The sequence below is a fragment of the Mus musculus genome, chromosome 1 (genome assembly GCF_000001635.26).
Source record: "Mus musculus strain C57BL/6J chromosome 1, GRCm38.p6 C57BL/6J".
NCBI classification, from domain to species: domain Eukaryota; kingdom Metazoa; phylum Chordata; class Mammalia; order Rodentia; family Muridae; genus Mus; species Mus musculus.
The window spans coordinates 78719415-78746154 of record NC_000067.6 but is presented as its reverse complement, the minus strand read 5'-3'; the positions used below and the strand labels follow the sequence as shown (position 1 = coordinate 78746154).

The 26740-nt window shown below is 44.8% G+C and overlaps 2 long non-coding RNA genes across 4 annotated transcripts; one reads left to right on the top strand and one right to left on the bottom strand.

Annotated features, from left to right (window-relative positions):
* On the bottom strand, positions 1–26171 carry Gm38631. 2 transcript variants are annotated; one of them, XR_865568.1, is made up of 4 exons: positions 25663–26171; positions 24147–24666; positions 8824–8945; positions 1–900 (listed from the first exon to the last, which is right to left on the bottom strand). It is a non-coding gene; the product is annotated as a predicted gene, 38631 (long non-coding RNA). The 2 variants fall into 2 exon arrangements; XR_865567.1 differs by having other exon boundaries at positions 24147–26171.
* On the top strand, positions 5375–19496 carry Gm33693. Of its 2 annotated transcripts, XR_865566.2 has the most exons (5): positions 5375–5790; positions 14261–14414; positions 15326–15484; positions 19187–19234; positions 19352–19496. It is a non-coding gene; the product is annotated as a predicted gene, 33693 (long non-coding RNA). The 2 variants fall into 2 exon arrangements; XR_373573.3 differs by having other exon boundaries at positions 19187–19496.
* Positions 26172–26740: the final 569 nt, after the last annotated feature.

Genomic DNA, 26740 nt, shown 5'->3' with positions numbered 1-26740 from the left:
TTAAAAGATGAAAATCTCAGGTTACTTATAAAGCCTAGCCCTGCAAATGTGTAGGAGAAAACATTTGAGGTCACAATCTTTTTTCTCCCCATGATCTCCATGATGTTGTTGTTTTTGATACAGAAAAATAAAGATAACAAGGAGGAGCTGTTACTCTTTTCTTCCTAACCATTGCAATCCTTTGGGGAGAAGACTACACAAATGCACATATGCAAAACATCTTCATAAGCATTAGTATATTTGTGTGCCTGTGTTCTCAGTATCTAGTGAGTCTAACTCTTTTTTTTTCTGTGAATATTTCTCAGCAGCCCTAACATAGTAGCAGTCTCTAGCCTGCTTTCCCCAGTGCCTCTGTGTCAGAGAATATACAGAAGAGGAAATCAAAAGTCCTATTTCATCAGCTGACAGCAGAGAGGATAGCAGAGGGAACACAATCTAAGGCTGGCAACCAGCCCTCTTTCTCCCAGAGGAAAATTACCAGAACTCACTGCTGAGTGACTAAGGACTGCCTGGTATTCTCATCTCATAGGAGGCTGAGCAGACAGACACGGCTCTGTAAACATGATAGAGGGAAGCCAGGATTCCACGCTGAGGCCCAGCAGGCTGCCTCTGACCAGGTGGTCTCACCACTTCACCCCATGGACTTCAGACAGACAGCCTGGAACGCTCCTGGGCAAAAGGCCTGCCAAAAGCTTCCTGGCACTGCCACAGATAGGATCCACAGAGCAGCCTTGATGATGAGGAGAGACAGCAGCTTCTTAGTGCTGAGATTGTGGAAACAGAAGTTCTCCGTAGCCTGTTAGCTTACATAGGTGTCTGGAAGAGATGAGTCAACATTGGAATGCATCCTTGACTGTAGCTTTTCTTGCACCTGTTCTGGGACAGCTGTGTTCTCAAAACCTACACCGTGGCAAAACAAAAAAAAAAAAAGAAGGGAAATCGGATTGTAATGTGTTTGCAGGGCACTCAGGAGAGCAGGCCCTGCACCCCATCTGAGCAGCACAGGAGAGCCTGGTAGCAAAGGCACTGGTGAGCCAGGCCCAAGGGCATAAGAACAAGAGAGCTGGCCCTGCCTGTGTCAGGCTGCAGCACTTGAAACCCTGGGTAGTATAGTATAGTATAGTATAGTATAGTATAGTATAGTATAGTATAGTATAGTATAGTATAGTATAGTGGAGTCGTCTCTGGAGGCATGGGTGGTGAACCAGCCTCGAGGGCATGAAAGCAGGAGAGCTACATTGAGTGGCCTAGCCAGAGCAGTGCTAGAGAGCTTGCCCTGGTGTTAAGGCTGACCAGCTCAGCTACCAACCAAGTCTAGGTCCAGGGCTCTGAATTGGCCCACCCCAAAATCTCTATCATCAGTTGAGACACATGAAAGGGCCAGTCCTGCCGTTCCAAAGCTGCAGGATCTCCATGACAGAGGCCAACAACAGGAGAACTGGGAGGAGTCCCTGTGAGGATCCAATATTGATGGTGTCACAGAAGTCAGAGATCTCGAACCAGACCAGTGACTCATTGCAATGAACATCTGCAAGTGAAGATGTGTGGTCACAGGGATATACTGTGGGACACACTGTGACATACTGTAGCTTTCACAATGAGAGTTTTCTATGCTTTTGTTATTGTTGTTTGTGTTTTATTTGTGGGGGGAGGTTGCAAGGGTGAGTGGTGGATATGAGGGCATGGGGGGGATAAGAGGGACTGGGATGCATGATGTGAAACTCACAAAGAATCAATTAAAAATGGTTTTTTTTAATGTGTGGCAGGGATACTAAAGATTTTCACATTTTGCTTATATTTTAGTTGTACTTGTCATAGCCTATAGAGTCAGAGACCTTCTGACTTCTTGCTGTATTTCAGCCCCCAGTGGGGAAACTGGGATGCTTGAAACAGCCAATGAATGAGTAAAACACTGCCTAGTTTTCCTCCAGGTTCACTGTTATCATAAACTCATAAGTATTTAAGTATATGCTACTACAGTGTGTGTGAGTGTGAGTGTGTGTGTGTGTGTGTGTGTGTGTGTATGTGCACGTGTGTATATGTGTTGGTATATGTATACTTGTGTTGGTGTGTGTCTAACTGTGTCCATGTTGGTATGTATAAGTTTTGGTGCGTGTTATGTTATTGTGTGTCTGTATATTTGTATGTGTGTTGAAGTATATATATGTGTGAGTGTTGGCATGTGTACAGAATCATGTTTGCATATGTGTGTGTGTGTGCGCTCATGTGTGCATTTACCAAATCCTAGTTTCTGAAGCACTGATGTCCAAGAAACTATGATTTCTTTTTTTTTTTTCTACCTTTAGCTATCTAGTTGAGAAAAGTAGAATGTTATCTTCTCAGAATGTCCCACTACTAAGAGACTTCCAACCCTGTGATAAACTATGCATTTGAACTGTTTTATACTCAAACTGGATCGTCCCTTAGTAAGCGAGAACTCAACCCATTTCTAAGGCAGGTAAATCAGGACAACCTCACTAAGGTCAACACTAGAGTGAAGTAGAGGCCTGTGACAACTGAGAGAAGGCAAGCATATGACAGAGCCACTGCTTACCCACAGCCAAACACGGCTGAAAGTGCCCCCTGCGCACCGCTTCCACCATCTCCCCAGCAGCCCTTGGTTAACCGTTACTTCCCACCAGCTCCTCATCTTAGAAATGCTTTACCCCACAAGCCACACTTCCAATTAACTCTCTCATTCCTCTGTCCAAACCTAGTTTAGATTACCTTGGGGACCAGTTCTCACATCCACCAAAGTGGGGGATGAGAACTCTTTCTCATCTCTGATCCTTTGGGATTACCTGCCTGACAACAAGGCCATTGTGCTAATATTGCAGACCAGAGAAGAGGTGTGAGTCTAAGCCCTTAGCTCCTCCACAGACAGAATCTCCTTGGGATGGAGGCAGCATCAGCTTTTAGAGCTGAATATTGAAGCACATTTCCTGAGGAGGTAAATGTTGATGGGAACAGGCAGGCTCCGTCAGTTCTGGCCTCCACCGTGACCTTTTCTTCTCTGGGCCAGAGTGTGACCCATTGTGCCTGAAGGGTTGGAGGACACAGCACTAACTCTCATCCCTGGGCTAACGCTCATTTAAAAAGGTAAACAGCACTGTGGCCCATTTGGCCTCAGAAATGGACTTGGTGGTGTGGTGCCTCGAGGAAGCCAATACTGTCCCATATGGCTACCCAGCTTTCAGTGGAAGAAAATCAAGCGTTTGCATTGGGACCAATGGAAGGCTGAATGAGCCCTGGAGGATGCTTGGGCTGGAAGGGAAGGTTCGGAAGTGCTGGAGGGAGAAAAGAAAAGGAAATAAGCAGAATGCAGACGGGTCGGAGCGGGAGCCCTGAGTTTCCTCTGAACTTTGTACGTGGAGACCTCGCACGTTCTCTGCCTTGGATGCAGTGATTGACAGAACCGCAGCTTGTTCCTGAAAACGCATCGGGATTTTTTTTCTCTCTCTGGTTCCGAGCCTGAAGGACTATTACTGAGAGTGATGCCTTGTATCTGTTTCTTTTTACCTCCACCGTCCCTCATCCCCCTCTGTGCTCTACTCTTCTCACTTCCCCAAGCTCATCTCTCCTTTCCTGTTCTTAGCCTTCTGTCCATCCTCACCAAAGTAGATGGAAAAATCGTCCTCTGGAGGGGAAAAACAAGCGCACTTCCTTGTCGAAGAAGTAAGCCAGTGCTTGTGCTTACAGCTTGTCTTAGGCGGTGTGCGAGTGCTCCCGCCTTCAGTAACTCCCGGGCACCAACTCCATGCCAGCCCGTGCAGATGGTATCTCTGCTCAACTCTGGGTGTTATAATAATTTGGGTGTCTCACGGTTTTCAGACAGATTGGAGAAAGGTATTGTGGGAGTGCAGTGAAAACGCTTTTAATTCTTTATAGCGTCCTCAATAAAGGCTTCTTGGCGGTGGTACTGTTTATGTTGGCTCTTGAAGGATACATAGTGTTGTTGTCGTCGTTGTTGGTTTGGTTTGGTTTTAGACAAAAATAAAAAATTAAAAAGACCTTAAGAATGAAGCAGAACCCCCAGGCTACAGGGCAAGTTCTATGCTAGCCTGAGCTACTTGGGAAACCCTGAACCACAAATAAATAAAACAAAAACAACCAAGACCTTAAAAGAGTAAAGGAAAATCATCCTAAGATGTGAAGCAATGAGGGCTAGAGATACAGCTCAGTTGGTGGAGGGTGTGCCTAGCGTTCTGGAAGCCCTGGGTCCAATCCCCCGCACTGCATTAAGAAAATAAGAATGGGGGACAAACGTGTAAGAGGTTGGAGGGAGGAGATCAGGAGTTCCCCTCATACTCGGTTACACAGCAAGTGCAAGGCCATCCTAAACTACAAAGACCCTGACTCAAAAGCGTGGGGCAGGGAGAGCTGGAGAGATGGCTCAGCAGTTTAGAGCTCTTCCTGCTCGTCCAGAGGTCCTGAGTTTTGTCTCTCGTATCCTCAAAGAGCAGCTCACAATCCCCTGTAACTCCAGACCCAGAGGATAAGACATCCTTTGGGGGTTTCCTTGGGCACATGCAGACATGTGGCATACACACACATGGATAAATCACAGACACATCAGTAACAATAAATCTAGAAGATGAACAGACATAATAGTCAAGCACTTGGAAGACAGAGGTAGGCAGATCTCTATGAGTTCAAGGCCAGCCTGGTCTACAAAGCTAGTTCCTGGACAGCCAGAGTTACAAAGAGAAACCCTGTCTCCAAAAAAAAAAAAAAAAAAACCTCAGAGCCGGGCGTGGTGGCGCACGCCTTTAATCCCAGCACTTGGGAGGCAGAAGCAGGTGGATTTCTGAGTTCGAGGCCAGCCTGGTCTGCAAAGTGAGTTCCAGGACAGCCAGGGCTACACAGAGAAAGCCTGTCTCGAAAAAATTTTTTAAAAAAATAAATTAAATTAATAAATTAATTAAATTAAATTAAGTACCTCAGGAGCCCTGTGCTCTCTATATTGTCATACAAGAACTAGAGACATGTAAGTGACTTAAGTTAAAAATTACCATGGTCACATTTTCATAGTAAGAAGATAGTTTTGGCTACTGGGTCGAGATGTGCAGCTAGGGTAAGTAAGCCCACAACAAGCAAAGCTCCTGCGGGGCTCGAGCAGGAGATGGTGGGGTCAGAAGCCTGTGCAGCACAGGTTTAGAAGAAACAGCCCCATGTTCTCACCACTCTGTTTCCAAAGCAACACTTCTGCCTCCCAGCTTTGCTTCATGGACTCAAACAAGAAAACAGTGCCTGCGTGCCAAGTCACGGACCGCGCTCATGTTTCCTTGGCTTGTTCTTGCGTTGTAAATAAGCTCTGGCACAGAATGATCGGTGGTGTGACACAGCAGTGATCACAATGATGACGAGGACGTAACCACCTACTTAGAACATGAGAGTGGACTCTGAACGTCCATGGAGATTTTCTCTCTTCTGGATTTGCCCTTTTCTCCATGCCCCTCCCTTATGGTGATGGAATTAGAAGGTGGAGATTTGGGGAAGCGGTTAAATCCTGAGGGCTCGGCCTTCGTGAATGGGATCAGTAGCGTTATACAAGAAGCAACCTACAGGGAACCGCTGACCTCTGGACACAACAGGATAGCCGTACTTAGGGATTCATAGCAGTTGTGACATCATGAACCACACAGACCCATGCAAGCTCAATCCAGACAAAATCTCAGCATGGAAGGGCAGAGCTAGATAGACGTCCCACCCCCCCAGCTAAGGCGCTATTGGCAACTGGTAGCTGTTCATGGACAGAAGAGCCTGTTTTCTTTAAGAGTGTAGCACCTGGTAAGTGCCATGCTCCCAGGAGTTTATACAGTACCAACTGTACTTGATTTAAAAAAAAAAAAGACATGGACTGGAAAGATGGCTCAGTGGTTAAGAGCACTGACTAAGTTCAATTCTCAGCAACCACATGGTGGCTCACAGCCATCTGTAATGGGACCCGATGCCCTCTTCTGGTGTGTCTCAAGACAACAACAGTGTACTTGTATATAATAAATACATAAATCTTTTTTAAAAAAAAAAGATTTAAAAAAAAAAAGACACAAAATTGGGTGGGTGGGGAAGAGACGAGGGGCGTTTGAGGAGTTTGAGGAAGGGTGATTATGACCAAAATACATTGTACAAAATTCTCACGGACCAAATAAGAAAATGAGAAAAAGAGGAAAAGAAGCTTGGGTAAGGTGTGTGCCCTTCCACTTGCAGGAAATATGTTAAAAGTACCACCTCTAACAGGCCTCAAGCAGGAACCAAATGCAATGACAGATAGAGCTGACCCCCTAGGCTTGAGAACAGCAAGCCGTACTTTTCTGTTATTTATAAATTGTCCTATCTAAGATATAATATAATACATATTATATAATAATACAAAAATTATAATAGCTCCAAACTAAGACAATGCTGAATACCAATTACTCCTTCACAAGACTTGAGGTTGTATTGTCAGAAATAAATATTTCCCTATTAGTAACAAAATGCCTCACAGAATATCTTAAAGGGTTGTCGGAATTATTTTCTCATCACTGTGATACAACAGCAGCAGCCTAAGGGAGCTGGGTAAGAATTGGTTTTAGCTCACAGGTCCGGGGGTTACAGTGACAGGAACTAAGTGTGCAACCATGTGAGCCCGTAGGAAACACTTTATAGCCGAGCCACAACAAGAAGAGGCCACTTGTTCACGCTGACCGAGGCTTCAGCCTGTCGTTGCTTTCACCTCCCACTTTTGATCATGACATCAAAGCATTAAGAGTGTATGATGGTGAAAGTTCCCACATCCTGGCTGACAGGGAATGGATAGGAGCAGCCATAATAAAGGCCAAGGCAAGACCTAGTCTCCAAGAACACCCCTCATGACCCACTTTCTCTAGTCAGGCCCCACTTCCATACACAACCACTTCCCAATACTTTCTTCAGATCTCGACTCTATCAAGGGATTGATTTGCTAATTAGTTGGCTCCCTGATTATCTAATCTCTCTGGAGTGTGGGGTAGAAGGGCCACACAGCCTTTCTAAGCCTTTTGTTCTTTTCGTTTAGAAAACAAAATGCTTTCTATAGTTCTGGTTTGGTTTTCTCTTCTAAGCTTTATTTGTTGGGAAATTTGTATACATTACATTTTGGTCATATTTACCCTTTGCCCCATCTCTTCCCAGAAACCCTCCTCCTCAATTCTCTCATAGACACTCACTATCAAAATGTCATTGTTAGGGTTTGAAAGGTGGCTCAGCAGGTAAAGTGCTTGGTTCACAGGTGTGAGGACCTCCACTCAAATCTACAGAATTAGGTACAGTGGCATGAATGCTGGAGGTGGAGGCAGCCAGATACCTGACAGTTACTACCCAGTTGGTTTAGCTGAAGAGTAAATTCTAGGTTTAGCAAGAGATCCTGTCTCAAAAAAATAAGATGGAGAACACTTAAGGAAGATACCTAGTGTTAATCTCTGGTCTTCATGTGCACAGCATTACCAAAGATAGGTAGGCTGGCAGGAAGGCAGGCAGGTGGGTAGAATTATTGATTGAGGCTTCCCTTGGTCACAAATGGGATGCATTTGGACAATGCTTTATATCCAAGTCAAGTGCCATCATCATTTCTTAGAGACATATTTGACCTGAATTTACTTATGACTGCCTATGCTTCCAACGTGCATACTTGACTCCCTAACTCTCCTTTTAGAGGCTTACTCCCTTAAGGGAGAGATTCCATTATTTATTTATTTATTTATTTATTTATTTATTTATTTATTTATTTATTTACAAGTTCAGCTCTTTATTGGACATGTTAACAAAAGCAGTTTAGTCAAAAAGCAGTTTAGTCAAAAAGACCAAAGCCCATGTCATCACCCATCTCCTTAGATTCCTTCTGTGCTTCCACTTTACTGCAGAGTAAATGCAGGTGATCTCGGAGATGGAGGCCATGCTGTAGACTGTCCGCATGGTGCTAGTCTCAGGATGAAGTGAGGGCCTCACCCCAATGTGGCCTTAGCTTCCTCGGAAGAACCAAGCACCTTGGTAGCAGCTGAGGAAAGGCTCTTTTCTTTCTTTCTTTCTTTCCTTCTTTTTTTTTTTTTTTAATTAAAAGCAAAACTCAAAACCACTGGGTCCCATGGTTTCAGGAGCTTCAACAAAATCTCTTGCTGCCTTTCTGGTCAAGGGCCATGTAGAAGTATGTGTGAAACCCCTTTCAAGCCCACGCAGCTGAGTTCCTAGGGTTCTTTCTCACAAGATTCACCAGGGGAAGCTCTTTCCCCTAGATCGCTTTGTCTTTTAAGCCCTGACTACTCAAAATGCAGTCCCCCGACCAGAAACAGCAGCATCACTTGAGAGCTCGTAATAAATGTGGAAGCAGGAGCTGACGGGTAGGCTTGGCAGAAAAAGTACTTGCTGCCAAACCTCATGACCTGAGTTTGACCCCAGAATCAGTGTGCTGGAGGGATGGAAATAACTCCCTCAAGTTGTCCTTTGACCTCCACATATGTTTCATTACACTTGTATAGCCACACACATAAATGCAAACACACAAAAATAAATAAATAAATGTAAAAAATAAATAAATAAATGTGAAAATAAATAAATAAATGTAAAAATAAATTTTAAAAAAAATTAAAGGTAGGCCCAGGAACAGTGGCACTCTGCATACTCTCAGAACTCAGAGGATAAAGCAGGAGGATCAAGAGTTTGAAAGAAAAAGAAAAAAGATAAAGAGACAGACAGACAGACAGACAGACAGGGAGGGAGGGAGGGAGAAAGACCAAGAAGGAGAAAGAATGTCTCAGCCCTACCCCCAGACACACCTGATAATAATTTGCACTTTTCTAGGCTTACCATGTCATTCCTGTGTTTATTAGCATGTGAGAAGTCTTGAATGTACTATAAAATAATCTCTCCAGCCATCCACAGGTCCTGGAGGGAAAGGAAGGGATGCAGGTGTCCACAGTTCTGTATCACTGCAGAGGAAGAAATGACAGAGCTGAGCCAAGACATTCTTTCCCAGAGTGAGCATGAGTTCAAGCGCAGGGTGAGAGTGGGCCTCTCTCAGACACACAGGGAGTCTGCACCCTCGGAAGACTTTATAAATGCAATCTAATCTACTCCTCCTCCTGCTTTGATGGCTTAGTTAATTTTTTGACCTTTTGTTTCACACCACAAACTATTCTAAATTCTTACAGGTGCCATATCATGTATTCCTTTTGATGATCCTAGAAGTTGGTTCTGAGACAGGACCTTTTTTGCAAAAGAGAAAGTTGAATCATCCAGACGTGGTGGCCCTGGTGTACTGGCTTTTTTTTTTTTTTCCCAAGACAAGGACTCAAACTTTGCTACATCCACTCCAGTAGTGACTCCCATGACAGGCCTAGAAACCTGGACACAGTCCTGAGGCAAAAAGTTCACGGAAACTTAGTCTCCTGGAACCGTGGCATCCTGTATAAAGAATGCTCCAAACTTGTTCTTGCAAATGGATCTGTGTGCTTTCTTTCAGTATTGTTTTATTATAGGTTCTTCCAAGCAATGACTTGCCAAATACCTAAGCAAAATCAAACTTTGATTCCTGGCCTTCACCAATGCCCTAGGTAGTCCTTGAGCCGACCCTGGGCTTGGAATTCAGTAAGAATGTTGCCTATTCAGTAACATTCAGAATTGCCTCCAGTATTGTAAGAGAGATAGTGAAAGAAATCAGGCATTGCTATCTACTACATAGAGTTAGAAATCTCAGTGCAAGCTTAGCAAAATAAGTTTAGAATTCTAATTATAGTTATGTATGGCAGACTACATTACTTATTAGTAGAAAGTCCCCCCACACTATCACTTAGAATAAAAGCCAAGCAACCCATATACAGGAATTTACAATGGTTTAGGAAGGAGATCAGGCTGTGCTTTGAGGAGGAACTAGAATATTGCATTATTCATGAGAAGATTAGCTAGAGCAGGAACTCCCTAATTAGAACTATGGCTTGGGCGTGAAAGCCCTTGCCCCGGGAGTGTAAAGACCTCACACCTGGCTTCTAAGAATATAGCTGGCCTTAGATAGAGCTGACATTGTCTCAGTTGTTTTATTGCCTAGTTCCTGCCAGACTTTGTGTTTGCATTCCTCTGTTCTGTATAAGCGTCATTAAGCATCCGGTAACCTCATTATACCTTGCTGATGTGTCACCTAACTTCCCTATTTTCTTCTGTATTAAAAGTCTGATGCTCGATTTGAGAAAATTACATTCAGATACAGCACACTCCCTTGTGTCCGTATTTGTTTGTCATTTCTCACCAACTCCTGCCCACATGACTGGGACCCTGATTTCTCCCACAGATTGGGGGGTCGGGAGGGGGGGAGACTGAGGCCGGTCCACAGCAAAACTTGTTATGCAGTTAAGGATGGCATTGAACATCTGATCTGCCTGCTTCTATCTCCCAAGTTTTGGGCTTTCAGGCATAGACCACAAGTTCAGTTTATGCAGTATTAGGAATCAAATCCAGGTCTCCATTCTTCCAGCTAAGCTACATTGCCAGCCTGGCTCTACCTCTTATCCACAGCACGACTCCACCACTCTTATATATGGCAAACAATAAAGAAAGAAAGCAGCATAGATGGACTCTGAAATCAGAATGTTTTACTAAAATAAGTCAAGTATAGAAAGATAAGTATCTCAGGATTTCACTCATCTATAAAATCTACAGAAGCTAAGTGTATAGAAGGTAGTTACCAGGTACCAGAGGCTGGGGAGGGTACAGGAAATGGATAGATGGGAAGGGATTGGTGATCAGGGGCAAATCAGCCAGCTAAGAGAAATAAGTTGTGCCCTGCTATTACACAGAACGGTGATTATACTCCTCAATATAGAGTCACTGATCCAAAGAACCCAAAGAGAGGATTTCACTGTTCTTATTAAAAAGGAAACAGCAATTCCCTGATGGTAGATAAGCAACATATTCCGAGTTACTCCTTGGAAGAGGGGTAAATGTACCTACACATCACTCAAACCCCCTAAAGATGCACAGCCATTATCTACCAATTAAAAATATTAATGTAACTGTAGGATGGCCACCCAAAAGACAATGATGCAAATCCAAGGTTACAGAGTGTCTGAGGCACTTTGAAAAGAAGGCCACGGGTGCTAGGGATGGGGCATTCCCCCAGTGCAACACAGGAATGGCTTCTGAGAGCTAAGGCAGAGTGGCTAAGTCCTCAGAAGAGTCCCTGCCACATTTAAAGCATTTTTGCAGAGGGAGCTAAGCTGCTGATTTCTTGGATGGAGCACAAAGTCACAAACACCTGATGACAAGTGTCACTGCCTCTTCTGGCCCTTCGAAGAGACTAGATGAGGTCAGGCAGGTGGTGGGCTCGGGCCAGTAAGTGGGCGGAGTCTACGGAAAGGCTACTGGGCTGTTGCTGGGACAGGAATCAGAAAGGCTTCCAGAGGAAGTGGTTTTCCTTCGGCTTGCTAAGAGCAACAAAGGCTCTGGGAAAACAGGATGCCGTGGGAAGGTGGGTGACCCAGAACTTGTAATGTGTGCTTCTTCAGCTCTGAAAATGTCTGCTCACAGTACCATCTTTTAGACTGGAGCCCCAACCCGTAAACAAGTCTTAACAGTATTCCTTTCGATCAAAATACAGCCTAATCCCCTTGAAGGTCACGTTGCCATGGTTTCTGAACTTCTTACTCGGTCCTAGACTGCAACGCTTGGAGGTCAAATTTCCCGCATGACAAACACATCTATCTACCATGGAGAACAGAGGAAAACACAGGGACGGAAAATCACAGTCGGTCAGGGGCACATATGAGTTGTTTTGGTGAGCGCCTGGCTTGCTTCAGGTCACAAAATGATTATCACTGAAGTGCCCTCCACTGGCGGAGCAGGCAGCCTCAGCCTCTGGATTCCTCCTTTGCCCTAGAGTCACCGGCAGAAATAGGCTTTGAAAGGGGAGAGTCTCTGCAGGTTGTCCTCTTGGTTCCTTAGTTCAGAGATGCTCAGAATAGAATCCATGGAAGAAGAAAGACCAGCCTACAATATTGCCTCTTTTAACCCAATCTTTAATTTTATGTGGGAAATTCCCTTTAATCTTACAGCAAAGGCCTTCAAGTTTTCTTTATTTTTAGTCTCTTAAATGACTGTCAGCAGAGGACCACAGAACCAGAAACTCTGCATTCAGGACTTAACCTTGTGCCGTGTGTTTTATCTTACTTGCCCCCCCCCCCCCAGCTCTGCCTAAGCAATTTCACTTTGTGATCTGTTTAGTAAAAAAGACTAAAGTGATCCAGTTCTGTAATTAAAGCAGAGGCCAGGTTCCTTTCCTCATGGGCCCACACCTCACAGACACAAAGAGAAAAGGAAAGAGCCCTTCTGCCATTTCTCCACACCCTTGGGCACATAGGGAAAAGCGGGGGGGGGGGGGGGGGTGGTCCCTAGGAAACATTCCAACCTGATAGCCACAGCCCAGGACACTTCATGACAGGCAGAACAGCTGTAGCTGGATGGGTTATTGTCACAGAAATCTTTTGAACATTTCAGAGAATCTGGAGGACGGTGGTGCTTCATAACCACCAACAATGTTAGACAGGGAAGAACAATGGCTTCCATAAGAGGAGAAAGCTTTGAGATGTGGGGAGCACTTTTGATGAACTAGATTGAGACAGAACTCAGAGAACCAGTCTAGTGTTCCAGGCGCTTATTTTTCCCTAGCTTTATTGAAGTCTACTCAACAAGATGTTACCCGTTTAAAGCATCCATGTATGTACTGGGACATAACCCCCCATCAAGTTGGCTAACACTTCTTTCATCTCAACTTGTGATCATAGTGTCTGTTTGTCCCCCGAAGGAATAGCCAGTACCTCAGAGAAATAGCCACAGTCTCCTGTTCTTTGTAGACTTATTCACTATAGCAGAAGTATAGAATTGATTGAGGCATCAGTGATACATGTACAAAAAAATGGGGGATACACAGGTGCATGCACACACATGCAGTGAATATTATTCAGCCATGAAAAGGAAGAAAATCTTGCCTCCTGGGAGAATGGGGATAAACCTGGAGGGCATTTTGCTAAGCAAAAGAATTTGGAAAAAGAAAGACAAGGATTGCAGGATCACACTTGTAAATGGAATCTTTTAAAGGCTGGTGGTTGCCAGAAGCCGGGAGGGAGGCAGTGGCAGAGATATGGGTCAAATGTTGTTCCTTTGAATGCATGAACCAGGTATAGAAAAGGCTCTTAGAAGTTACAGGTTAAGCCGCCTGTTGTTTACCACTCTAGAGGCGATTAGACGTGGAAGAGTGGAGTTGATAAATGACGTGGACTGAAGCCCCATGCGATAGCTGACTTTATTCAGAGCATCAGACAATTTATACCCTCAGAGTTAAGAAGAATCACACCAATGAAGTGTGCAGTCACAAGAACAAGCTGCACATGGCAAAAACATGTTTCTCCATAGAGGCATATGGACAAAAAAAAACAATATCCAGGGGTAAAGAATAATCTGGAGTAAATTCACTCCTATCTGCTACACGTGGGAGGGGCACAAGAACATGTTCCATGTTTTTAAGAAGCTGAGGTTACAAGACTCTTGTTTTCTTGACGTTTTCTCACACGCACACAGACTTTTCCTCACAAGACTCCATTCTTGAACTGCCTTCTGACAGCCTGTGAAGGAGCAGCCCTTTCCAATCCTTCGCACATAGACTCTCTGAAACGCAATCTCACCCTTGTGTTTACAGTAAGGCTTTGCTTTTACATTCTAATTTCTGCTCTGCGACATTTGTCACAGTTCCAGTTTGAGTACTACAGTCTTCAGCAGTTAAGGGGAGGCGTCATGTCTAAGAGAGAAAGCTGAACTATAAAGACCTGTCTGGGAAGGAGAAGGGCGGGGCGGGGAAGATTATCCATACAGGGCCTGATAGCAGAGACCCCAAGCTCCTGGGATCAGGAGACCCAGCTTCCAGTGCTGCTTTCCCTCAGCTGCAAAGAGACTTCACTTTAAGTGCTTAAGTGCTTCATCACCCAGTACCTCGTCTCCTTATGCGTCACGTGGCAATTAGGTACAAAATGCTGGTGTGTTTCCCAGCATCCATATGACATAAATATCATGTATAACTCCAGTTCTAGGGGATCCAGCACCCTCTTCTGGCCTCCTTGGACATCAAGCACACATATGGTATATATATACATACACATATACATACATACATATAAGCAAACACCCATACATATAAATAAAAATAAATCTTTTCCTTAAAGAAGCAAGTGACTGATATACCTAACTTGGGTGAATCTCACAGATATACGATGCAATGAAAGAAATTAAGCATCGCAGAGCACACCCTGCATGATTTCATTTACATGGAGACTGGAAAGAAAGCAATTGTGAAGGAGGTCAGAAGGAAAGGATTTCCTGAAGGATCTCGGCCCAGAGGGTCATGCTGGGAGTCTTCGGTAAGAGTCACATGACAACTATGTAAAATATGCACCTAAGTTAAAGTGGTCACATGTAGAGTTCAGGGATAGGTACTTTAATGCAAAAGTAGTCATACAGTAGTTAAGTCCAAAGGAACAAGTGAATTCCAAGAGAGAAGCAGAGATGGGTCGGGTGGCCTTAACATTTAAGGATGGCAAGCTAAGTGACAGGAAAGGAGCAAAGGATCCAGAGACGAGGAGGTAATGGATATAGGAAGGTGTGTGGGGCCGAGGGAGTGGCAAGGAAAGATGGAGAGGGTGATGCACACTCATAAGTAGAAATGACATATATGAAAATGTGTGTGTGTGTGTGTTGTGTGTGTGCGCACACGCACGCGTTAGTTTGTATAGAAATTTGGTGAAAGGGTTATTTCCTTTTCCTATTGCTATAACAGAATACCCACTACTAGGTTTTCTAGCGAGCCCATGAGAGCAGCTCAATGGACAATTAGCAAAGTACAAGGTCTCAAGCGACCTAAGGAAGGAAGGGCTTGCTTCAAGCTGCCACCCTCAGTAGCAAGGCAGAGGAGACAGCAGGAACTTGAAGCAGGCGGTCACGTTGAATCTAGTCTGGCTACATAGGGAGAGGAATGAATGTCAGTGCGCAGTTTTCTCAGAGTTCTGTACTCCAGAACCCACTGCCCGAGGGATGGGCCTGCCCACAGTAAAGACAATTCTTCCCACCCCGATTAATCCAACCAGGTGAAACTGGATCCTGTTGATCTGACAACACTCCCTATGAGAGTAAACGCCTACAGGTGACTATTCTCATACTTTGAATGTGTTTGTATACTTCTTTCCCTCCATTTTGATTATAAATGTCCTAAGCACAGAAACTTGGTCGTCTCAGGTTGATCTTTTTCAAACTGTCTACACCTGCTTCTTCCCAGCAACTTCACACACTTGATGCTCTTGAAGGACAGAATACAGCACGTGTGTCCTGGGGTTCACATTGAGATCAGCTCCCTCTGTGAGGAAGGACTTTGATACCAGTCCACTTGTCCCAAAATGCATCGTCTGGAGTCTCAGGCGCTCTGTCTGTGAGTGAGGTAAAAATAAATTGCTTAAAATTCAAGAAGACATTTCAGAGAAACAGAGACTAGATGAACACAGCCCCCGTGGCAATAAAGCAGACATCGAAGGATCCAGACAGAGTTCTGAAGGAGGAAGACAGGGTTGCCTTGCCCTCGGGTCTCATTAGATGAAATAACACAGGGAGGTGACATCTTTAAAGATGTTTAGAAGTTGCCTGCACGATCGTGAAATTGCTAGTGGCAGTATTAGGTTTTCAAAATACGCAGAGGGAGCCCATGAGAGCAGCTCAATTGGCAATTAGGACAGCAGAGGGTCAGAAGCAGCTTCCTGCTCTTCCAGCAATGAGTCACAAGCTGCTAATTAAGAAATCAGTGACCTGTCAAAGGCTTGATATAACCTAATGGTCTATAGCCCTTGGTGGTGATGACTAAGAATATTGCCAGGTTTGGGATTTAATCTTTAACTTGACTTCCTGGGGTGATGAGAGGATGAACAGAAAAGTGGTCGCTTTGTTCATTGATGGATCCTAGATGCAGGGAAACATGTAATACCATAAAGCAAGGGGGATTAAGAATTTTAGCCTTCTGTGTTCTGCTTCGGTCCACACCACACCAACAGCCACATTTGAGTTAGCAGGCTTCCCGTACAGATGGGTTTCTTAGTAAGGCATGCTAGAACCCACACTGATCAGAGCCGATGATATCAGCCCTCACACCCTCCCTATGAAAAGATCATGTCAAAAGCTCATAAAGGAGACTGCAGATGTGGCTCAGTTGATTAAAGTGACTACCAAAAATAACTGAGGGCCTGAGTCCAGGTCCCCAACGCTCATGTGAAAGCTAGGTGTGGTGGTTCGAAACTGAGCCCTACGCTGGGAAGTGGAGACAGGAGGATTCCCAGAACCACTAAACAGTCAATGTGCTCTGGGCTCAGTGACTCTGGTAGTTTAAATGACAGCATGCAGCAGGCTTTAAATGACAGCACTGTGCAGGCCTGAAGAAGTGCTGACACAAGTCCACTAAGGTTGTCATTGGTTTATTATCTTCTGAGATGTCTGTGATAGGTGATCTTGATTGGGTCTAGGGTCAACTGAGAGATGTGCCTTAGGAGGGATCTGCCAGTGACTTTCCAGGAAGAAGTAACTGAGGGAAGATGCTCCCCCCACCCCCAGAGCAGGCGGTACCTTCACAAAGGGCCACCTGCCCCGCTGCTGGTGAGTTTGGCTCTCCTGGTGTGCTGCCACCACCCTTCACTGCCATCCCAAAGATCATGTTCAGACTTTGAATATGGATTGGAGACCAGCAGCTTGGTGCCAGATTGGGAATGCTGAAGCATTCGACTTTGTATCTGACCAGCTACCAGGTTCTGAGCCTCTCCTGCATGCAGACAGCCATTAACAAACTACCCAACCCCTGTGGGTAAGACAAGTTAACAAATACCCCGTATAATACACATTCATTGTTATCTGTGTGTGACTCTAGAACAGAAGTTCTCAACCTGGGGTCACAACCCTTTTGGGATCCAATGACCTTTTCACAAGAGTCACACATCAGATACTGCACATTCTATGCTTGCATTGCAGAGCATAACTGTTATGGGGTAGCAAGTAAATAAATAATCTTATGGTTGGGGTCACAACAACACATAGAACTATACTAAAGGGTCACAGCATTAATAAGGTTGAGGGCCACATCCTGAAAATTCCCAATACATTGTCTTATAACCGCTCTATTTCTTTACAAAGCTTGAACCATTTCCAGTCATTGCTCCATCCATGGAGAGAAAGTATGAATGTGTCGGTTGTGTCTCCATGTTTAAGACTCTTTGGAGGAAGCCAGTTATAAGCTGGCAGGGGGCCATTAAGGTCCCACAGAGGAGACATTCTCCAAATATCACACTTCATTGTCGGATTATGACTCTAAAGCTAGCCAAGACCTCCAATACAAGGTCCTCCACTGGTCTTGATTTCTCTACTGATAGTGGAGAAGGCTCCTCTGGACTAGTGCTGGGATGTTGCCATAAAAGATAGGGCTGCTGGCATAGGGTAGCGAGTCTCTTGGCATCTCGTGGAGTAATAATTTCCATGAAATTCAATAAGAAAGGATGGAGTAGCCACCATCATTCATTAAGAAAATGTTGGTTTTCCCCATGCCTGGAGAGCAGTCACCCCGCCTTGCTAATTGGCACTACTGTGGTGCTTAATCTCAATTATAATTAGATAAGATCTGGAACCACCAAGTTTCCAGGCCTGTGAGCATGCCTGTGCTGGGATTATCTTGATTAGGTGGACTGAAGTGGGAAGGCTCATCCACCATGGATAGCACCTTTCTGTGGATGCATAAGGAGAAACTGAGCTAAGCACAGACATTCATGAGTCTCTGCTTCTTGGTTGTAGCTACAGTATAGGCAGCTACATTGAGCTTCCGCTGCTGTGACATCATCATGTTGAACCAGTGCCTCCCACTGTGAGCCAACATAGAGCCTTTCTCACTTAAGTTGCTTCTGTCAGAGTAGTTGTTATCATAACAGGAAAATAAAGTAAGATAAACACTCTAGCAAGGACAGTGTAAATGATGGACATTTCTGCAATGTCAGCAGAGACCAACATGAAGCCACTGTCATGTCCATGTGAATGACAAACACGGATTAGTATACATAAAATCTTTCCATAAGCAAAGCCACGCCTTTTGACTCTGACCTCAGCACCAGAGTGCCAGGGCATTGTGGACCACACAAATAATGTCTGATGACAGTGCCCATTGCCAAACCAAAGCAGAATACTAAAAAGAATAAGGAACGGATCACTGTGTGCACAAGAGAAGTCTCAAAATGTTAAAAAAAAATCATGTTCTCACTTATGTATCTTCTTGGATCTTAACATCTTCATTTACATAAAAAATATTTTTTTAAAGTAAACAAACACTAGGGAGATAATTCAGTTGGTAGGGTGCCTTCCTTGTGGGAGGAAAAGAACTGTGTTCCATTCCTAGCATCGAGAGAGAGAGAGAGAGAGAGAGAGAGAGAGAGAGAGCTTACTAGACACGATGGCATGGCTTGTGCCTGTAATCTCAGCACTGTGGAGGCAAAGAAAGGTGGGTCCCTGGGGCTCACCAGCTGTCCTAGTCTACTTGGAAAGAGCCAAGACAATGACAGATTTTATCTCAAGATATGGATGGTTCCTGAGGAACAACACCTACAGCTGTTCTCTGGCCTCCACATGCATACACACACACACACACACACACACCAATTAAATGCATAACTGAGCACAATAGGTCACATCTGCAATCCCTACCCTCAGAAGCCCAAAGCAAGAGAACTGCAGTAAATTTGAGTCCAGCTGTAGAGGAAGGCCCTGTCTGAGAAACACAAATGGAGACACCCTATTCAAAAATCAGCAGGCGTCTTCCTTATCTTAGCTCGGAAACGCCTTCATTTCTATTAAAATGTGTGGAATCATTTCTGTCAATATGCTATCCAGGGCTAGTCAGATTCGTGGGGGAAATCTCACCAGTGGTATGTGTGCTGGGCTTATCAGACATGGGCTGACCCGGAAGCTAAGGGCTGGAGGAAGGGATCATCTCACTGCATAAGCATCTCTGATGATGGTGACAGACAAGAAGCTTCGGAGACCCTGGGAACAAGCCATTCTCGGGCTCAGAGTCACGGGTTCTGCATCTGAGGCTCTATCTGTTGTTTGATGTTTCTCCTTACAGCACTTACCAGGAAGCTGATGTAGCACAGAGCCAAGCAGAGAAAGAAAGGTGGGTAGCCAGACCTTCTGCTTACCCAAGGGTCTCCCTGTCCCGCTGCCTCACAGCACCCCCTGAGAAAGCCTTATCAGTTTCTCAAACAGCCTCTGAACCTCTTCCCTCCCAAAGATGAATACATTAGATCCCTTCCAGCCATGGAGTTGGTTGTTGTTGTCGAGATCCTTATACACACAGCGTGAGTTTGTCCTCTGGAAATAACTGGGAAGTATCCAGGAAAAGAATTACTGCAAATAAACACTACAGTGAATGCTCCCTGAAACCTGATGCTAGGTCTGTGGAGTAGCTGTTTTTAAAAAAAAATCACAATCGTGTGTGTGTATGTGTGTCTGCGTGTGTGTGTGTGTGTGTGTGTGTGTGTGTGTGTGTGTGTGTAAGAGAAGCTGAGGTTTTTTTTTTTAATCAAATTTAACCGAGGCAATAAATTAATTTTATATTCCAGTGGTAGAAAAATAATCTGGTCTCTCATCTGGAAGCCAGGAGAAATACAAGTTTCTCATTTCTCATCTTGGGAAGATGCCAGGGGCCAGTAGGTGGGAGAGGTGAGGGGGGCAAGGGAGAAGTTTTTCTTTTCTAATCTTGTTTTCTTTTTTTTTTTTTTAAGTTGTATAACACGTATTGTCCTGCTTAAAACTCCCTAAAAAATAAAAAAAAAAAAAAATAGCTTAGTCTCCGGCTCCAACCCTCCATCTGCTGTAAGGCAAAAGTCATGGAAACTGCACCTAGGCCAAAGGAAATGATAAAAACGGTTTCCGTGATGCCAAAAAGGGACATTGGTCTCCACACAGAGGCATCTGTCAAATGCCAGCTCGTTTCCCGGCTGATTCTCCCCAACTCTCGCTATTTCCCATCAATATTGTACCAACCTTCAAAGCCCAGCTCAGCAGTGCCACTAGCACCTAGTGGATGGAAGGAGGCCAGGCAGGAAGCTGGTATGCCTTTTGTCCCCTGAACAGCAAACAATCCCAAGCATGGGCTGCAAAAAGGCTAAGAAAGCCTGACTGAGTGCTAGTCTGGCTGGGTGCTGGCCTGGCTGGGTGTTGGCCTTGGCTGGGTGCTAGTCTGAGTGTGTGCTAACCTGGATGGGTGCTGGTCTGGCTGTATGCTGGACTGGCTGGGTGCTGGTCTGGCTGGGTGCTAGTCTGGCTGTGTGCTGGCCTGGCTGGGTGCTGGCTCGTTACTGTTTTGGTAGAGTGCTAACATGGCTGAGGGCTGTTTTGGTAGGGTGCTGGCCATAACCCTCTCTCCTACAAGGTTTGATTTCATCCTTCTGCTTTAAAGTCCTGCTTCTCTCAAAAAAAAAAAAAAAAATGCATTCTTCAGTGGGGCAGACACTGTAATAAATAACTGCAAACACCTGAAATTAAGTCAATGTAAGTATGAAAGTAAAAGCAGGAAGTAATTAAGAAGATGAAAATTATTATTATCAGGAGTTGAAGGGAACTGTAAATATAGACAAAAATATTATGTATAAGTAGAGACTGGCATGGTGAAACCTGTCATAATGTACAATTAATATATACTAAGAAAAAAATCATTTTGAAAAATCCTCCTTTTCGCCCCAGCCTCTCTCTGACTCATATCCTGCTCTCTAGCCCCACTCTGCCCGGCAGCCAGCCTGGCCTCCTTGGTCCCTTCTCAGGGTTGCTACATTACTGTACCCTCACAGGAAGTCTCTCCCCTAAGGTTTTCAGGGCTTGCTCATCAAACCGTCAGGTCTTAATGAAATGTCATCTTTCCCAGGAGGTCTTCTGGGACCATGGATTGAAAGGAACATCCCTCCACTCCCACCTGATGCCCCCATGATATTTGTTGCCATCTGACACACAGGTTATTTATCTTATCTAAGCTGTGATCAGAGTCCCTGTAGGATGGATGCAAGCTCTTCAAAGACAGGGGATGATTTTATTACCGTTGTCACTACACACAGCTTAGTGCACATCATAGAAAACGTCCAGTGTGATGAACAATTAAACCACGAGTTAGACCTGAAAACTGCCTTTGTACAGGAGTTAACACGCACACCCCGTTTTCAACACCCTATCTGTCACTGATCTCTTGTACAAGCCAGAAAGAGTCCTTGGGGTTTCCTACACATTTCATTTAGTTTGTTAGGACTTCGACTTTTCATTGTATATTCATGCAGAATGCTCTAAACGCCAGCTATCTTGTGAAGACTGTAAAGGCTTCATCAAACCAATCCAGCTTCTTCCAGACCCGAGGCTGTGCTGCGCTGAGACGCCATGAGCGGGGTTCCTCCGCCATCCAGTGGACACCTATGGAATTACAACTACGAAGAAGATTTCCTGCTTTCACGCATGCGCTTGAGAAATACCTGCTTATTGAAGTCTCTTCCCCAACCCCAAAAAGCACCCCACCTCATCCTCTGGCCAGGCCTCGGTTTCCAAACGTCCCTTGGCTAGAACTGTTTTAAGTTACTGATTTTCACTCACATGGAAAATGAATTTCCTCCTGGCCCAACAAGCAGGACTCCATCCTCCCAGCTACCCCTAAATTCGGAAACCCTGCGGGGGGCGTGGGGCAAGACTCCAGGAGCAATGTGGGGGAGGCTGGCGGCCCTCCAAAATCAAGCCTGATGCGCCAGCTTGGGACGTCCTAACATATATCTTTCATTCCAAAATCAGAAGCCAGGTGCTAGGTATAAACTCTTAGGAGAGAGTTGTTTCAGTCATTCTGTATCAAGACCAGCAGCGGGTCCTTGTTTAGAGGGCAGAGGTGAAAGGCGGTTCCTTTAGAAGGCAAGATGTTGAAGCAGATTGAAGGGTCAGGTCTGTGACACAGGGCGGCAGGTGAGGCGGGAGAGGCGTCTAAATTCAACTTCACAGGCATACGAAATACCTTTGGCTCCGCCTAGCTAGCTGTATGTGACAACACAGAGTACTGAGGGGAAAGGATCCAGGACGTAGCTGAGCCACCTCAGCTTAGCCTGTCTTGACAACAGCCATCAAAAGAGGCTGGGAAAAGGCTGAAGACCAAATGATGTGGCGTGTTGTCATGAGACAAACCTCTTGAAATGACCCCCATGTCTTACTTATGGGAAGGAATCGTGTTAGTCAAGATTTTGGAAACTGCCTGCTTTTGCAGTATCTATAGAAGAAATGAAGTAGAGCATAGAGTGTTAAGATTTCGTCTTCATGGATACAGAAAATGTGGTACATTTACACAATGGAGTACTACTCAGCTATTAAAAAGAATGAATTTATGAAATTCCTAGGCAAATGGATGGACCTGGAGGGCATCATCCTGAGTGAGGTAACCCAATCACAGAAGAACTCACATGATATGTACTCACTGATAAGTGGATATTAGCCCAGAAACTTAGAATACCCAAGATACAAGATACAAAGCACAAGAAACTCAAGAAGAACGAAGACCAAAGTGTGGGCACTTTGCCCCTTCTTAGAATTGGGAACAAAACACCCATGGAAGGAGTTACAGAGACAAAGTTTGGAGCTGAGACAAAAGGATGGACCATCTAGAGACTACCATATCCGGGGATCCATCCCATAATCAGCCTCCAAACGCAGACACCATTGCATACACTAGCAAGATTTTGCTGAAAGGACCCTGATATATCTGTCTCTTGTGAGACTATGCCGGGGCCTAGCAAACACAGAAGTGGATGCTCACAGTCAGCTATTGAATGGATCACAGGGCCCCCAATGGAGGAGCTAGAGAAAGTACCCAAGGAGCTAAAGGGAACTGCAACCCTATAGGTGGAACAACATTATGAACTAACCAGTACCCCCCAGAGCTCATGTCTCTAGCTGCATATGTATCAGAAGATGGCCTAGCCAGCCATCAGTGGAAAGAGAGGCCCATTGTACTTGCAAACTTTATATGCCCCAGTACAGGGGAATGCCAGGGCCAAGAAGTGGGAGTGGGTGGGTAGGGGATGGGGGGGGGGGGGTATGGGGGACTTTTGGGATAGCATTGGAAATGTAAATGAGGAAAATACATAATAAAAAAATTTAAATAAAAAGATTTCATCTTCAAGAGGGAATATCCAAATCACCATCAGAAGGAGAAGGAGGAAAGTCCACTGTAATGGAAAACTGGGGGAAGCACAACCCAGCTCTCTTCAGCACCCAGCTATCCAACCTTGGGTTCAGCCTCCCTGGGTGCCATGTCCCGCCCTGTGAAATGATATGGTGAGCTGTGATAAGCAGTTCTGCAACTCCTCAGAAAACTCAGCACAGAATTCCCATGTGACCCCAAATCCTGCTTCTGGGTGCTTGCCTCAAAGTGAAGGCAGGAACTCAAGCAGGCATCTACACTGTCAAAGGTACAGACACTCCAACGCCTATCACCAAGGGACTGAATATACACAATGTGGTGTGTATGATGGTTATCTGGGCAGTGATTGTGTGTGGTTTTAATCCCAGCACTCAGGAGGTAGAGGCAGGAGGTGAATCTCTGTCTTTGAGATTAGCCTGGTGTACAGAGCAAGTTCCAGGACAGCCAGGGCTACACAGAGAAACCATGTCTTGGAGGGGGGGGGGGGGAGGAAGAGGAGGAGAAGGAGAAAGAGGAGGAAGAGGAGGAAGGAAAGGAGGAGGAGGAAGAGGAGGAGGAGGAAGAAGAAGAAAAAGAAGAAGAAGAAGAAGAAAAAAGAAGAAGAAGAAGAAGAAGAAGAAGAAGAAGAAGAAGAAGAAGAAGAAGAAGAAGAAGAAGAAGAAGAAGAAGAAGAAGAAGAAGAAGAAGAAGAAAGGCAGTATTACCACAATAAAAAGCAAACCCATAGATCAAATAGATAAACTGGTATGAAGATTGGTGTTAATTATCAACTTGATATTGTCTTAACTCACCTGGAAGTTGGCCTATAGGCATACCTGTGGAGGATTGTCTTATGTTCACTGATATGGGATAGGATGGCCCATCTTACCTGTGGGTGGCACCATTCTCTGGGCTGGCAATCCTGATTGTAGAAACTGGAGAGACTCCATTGAGCATGACTCCTTGTAACTCTTCATACAACCAACTGCTTCAATCTCCTGCTGCCAGGGCATCCACACCATGGTGGGCTATATGAGCCTGTGAGATGAAAGAGATTTTGTCCTTAAGTTACTTTGGTCAGAGTGCTGTATTGCTCCAACAGGGAAACTGAGAGAATAGAGAATAGCAGCAAAACAGAAGGGGGCAGACAGGTGAAAGATGGAGAGAGAATGGATAAAGAGTTTATAGACAAACACGCAGGCAGAGAGAGGGAGTAGGAAGGACAGAACAGCAGAAAGCTACACACAGTCATGCTTTGTGATGGGTAGTCTTTGCTGTCCGCTTGGCACACTTGGGAAGAGGAAACTTCAATTGTCTCCATCCGATTGGAAGACAGGCAAGTCCGTGAGGCATTTTCTTGGTTGCTAATTAGCTTAGGAGGGCACGTCCCACTGTGGATAGCAGCGCCTCTGTGCATATGGCCATACATACATGTGGAAGAAAGGCAGATGGACATGAGCCTAGGGACTCTGCTTCAAGTCCCTGCCTCAAACTCCATTCCTACCTTGGCGTCCCTCAATGATGAAATGTAACCTCTATGCTGGAATAAGCACCCCCCCCCACTTAGTTGCTTTTGGTCTGTGTTTATTACACAATTAGAGAATGATATTTGGCCTCCCCTCCAAAACACCCAGTGCCTGCACTGTATTATCCACAGTGATGTTTAACTGAAGGTTCATTCACTATGTCCAAAAATTGAGTTCAACAGACTTTGTGAGCTAAAGTAGGGTCGTTTTATTTATTATTGTAGCCCCCAAAATGGAAGTCTTTATAATGAGTTGTCTCCGGAGAGAATCTCACACAGCCTTCCTCCCGAGTCACCTCCATCCTAGCCCAGTTATCTCTCCTGAGAAATGCCCACAGGGATGGCAATGTGTCGCCTCCACTTTCAGTGTAGAGAGTGACTGGTTTTCCTTCCATTTTAATCAATATGGACCATTCCAAAGCCAGGAAAAGTCATGTGTCAGACGAAAGGAAAGGCAGAACACCATGGGAATGACAGTTAACAGGATGCAGCCATTTGCCAAAAATATGACCTATGGGCTGAGAAACATGTCATGGTGTTCTGCTCACAGCTTTTAGTTGGGTGTGCTGGAATCCACCACTTGGTTCTCTCTGGGACAAAAGCATCCAGCTTTGCTGGGCATGAGTGAAGGAAAGGGATGGGGAAAGAAGGCACTGCCCACAGAAGAAGGAAGGAGAGAATTCTCCAACTCCAAACACTGGAAATTCCACGAGGAAGTAACCTACTTGCCCTAGCAAACCAAAACAAACAAAAACAAGAGATAACAGAGAGTAAGACCGCCAGGCTCTGGCTGTTCAAGAAGGAAAGGAAGTCGAGGGCTCTAACTTTAAAGGAGTTAACAAGCATGTCTGCACACAGAGCCCGTGCTGTGCTTTCTCACCATATCCAAGACCTGTAGATGTGCACGCTCCATGCTGAGAATATCAAAGACCATAGGAGTGATCCGAATGCCTCTCCAGATGTGAGTCCCTTCTGTGAGGACTGATGGTAACAAGAGGCATTAAGCAAGGCAGTGATGCTCACTGGAGATGTCATCTCCCTCGGTGACGGTAATAGCGTGCCTTCCACACACAGCTCGATGAAAACAAAACTGGGTCCTTCTTCATTGCACACCATAGTAGAATTGAGCATTTTAAAGAACCTAATCCCAAACAGGAAGCTGAGTTGAGTGGCTAGGTCAACAAGTAATGTAGAAGGTGAGATTCTAGGGGCTGGGAACATAGCTCAGTTGGTAAAATTCTCAACACATATACTAGAGGCCCTGGGTGGGATCCCCAGCACCACGTAAACCAGGCGTAATAACACATTCCTATAACGTCAGCACTACAGACATAGAGGCAGGAGAATCAGACGTTTAAGGCTATCCTTGGCTACGTAGCAAGTTAAAGGCCAGCCCAGTAAAAATGAGACATCTTTTATACATACATACACACACATATACATATGTAATATAGAGCAATATCATATGTATGTGTATGTATATATATATATACATATATATATATATATATATATATATATATATATATATATATATATATATATATATATATATGATTTTTCAAGATAGGATAACAGTCCTGGCTATCCTGAAACTAGCTTTGTAGACCAGGTTGGCCTCAAACTCACAGAGATCCACCTGTCTCTGCCTCCCAAGAGCTGAGGTTAAAGGCATGCACCTCTATGCCCTGTAAGTGAGTTTTTTTTTTAATGTACTAAATATAGATTCAAACAGAAGGTTGGGGAGGTTGGATATGCAAATCTAGTTCCACTCTCACTTGAGTTTTCAATAAAATGACAGAATGAAATGTTAATAAAGATGTAAACCCTCTAAGCGAAAGTAAGGATTTGGAGACTATCACTCCTGTCTATTCAACAAATTACCAGAAGATGGGGTGGGCAGGAGTATTAAATACAGCAAGGAAATAGGAGAAGGGGGTGAGGGGGGAGGAAGGAAG